Source organism: Octodon degus, unplaced genomic scaffold (assembly GCF_000260255.1).
Source record: "Octodon degus isolate 3935 unplaced genomic scaffold, OctDeg1.0 scaffold00006, whole genome shotgun sequence".
Taxonomy (NCBI): domain Eukaryota; kingdom Metazoa; phylum Chordata; class Mammalia; order Rodentia; family Octodontidae; genus Octodon; species Octodon degus.
This window is the reverse complement of record NW_004524582.1, coordinates 30,320,168-30,320,747: the sequence shown is the minus strand read 5'-3', so window position 1 is coordinate 30,320,747 and position 580 is coordinate 30,320,168.

Genomic DNA, 580 nt, shown 5'->3' with positions numbered 1-580 from the left:
GGCTTACTTTCAAATAAGGGGAATAAATAAACTTTTTCCAAAGGAAAGCTCTCCTGTAAAATGAACTTTTAATTGATGCTAGACCAAACTTTGGCATCATATATGGCCAGGTTTGTTTGGAATCGACTGAAACTGTGAGGTCAATCCTCCATACGCAACTTCAGAACCGCAGAGAACCAACGTGTTTTCTCAAAACTCGCCCAATGTCTTTCCATTTGCAATGCACGCTGTGACCTGGGCACAGTAGCACACACCTGTAATCTCAACTAGAGAAGCTGAGGCAGGAGGATTTTGAGTTTGAGATCACCTTGGGCCACAGAGTGAGTTGTTTGTTTTGTTTTTGGCTGAACCACTTGCCAGGGAAGCGCTTATTCTGCTGAGCCATCTCCCCAGCCCATTACATAGTTTAAGGCCCGTCTGAACTAAGTTCTCAAGAACAAAAAAACAATGTACGTTACAGGGAAAGTTTAAAAAAACAAACAAAAAAGATACAATGTATGCTATGGGAAGTCAAATGCTAGCTATACCATCTATCTATGTATATACACTATATATATTATCTCTCATAGGATATAAAAAA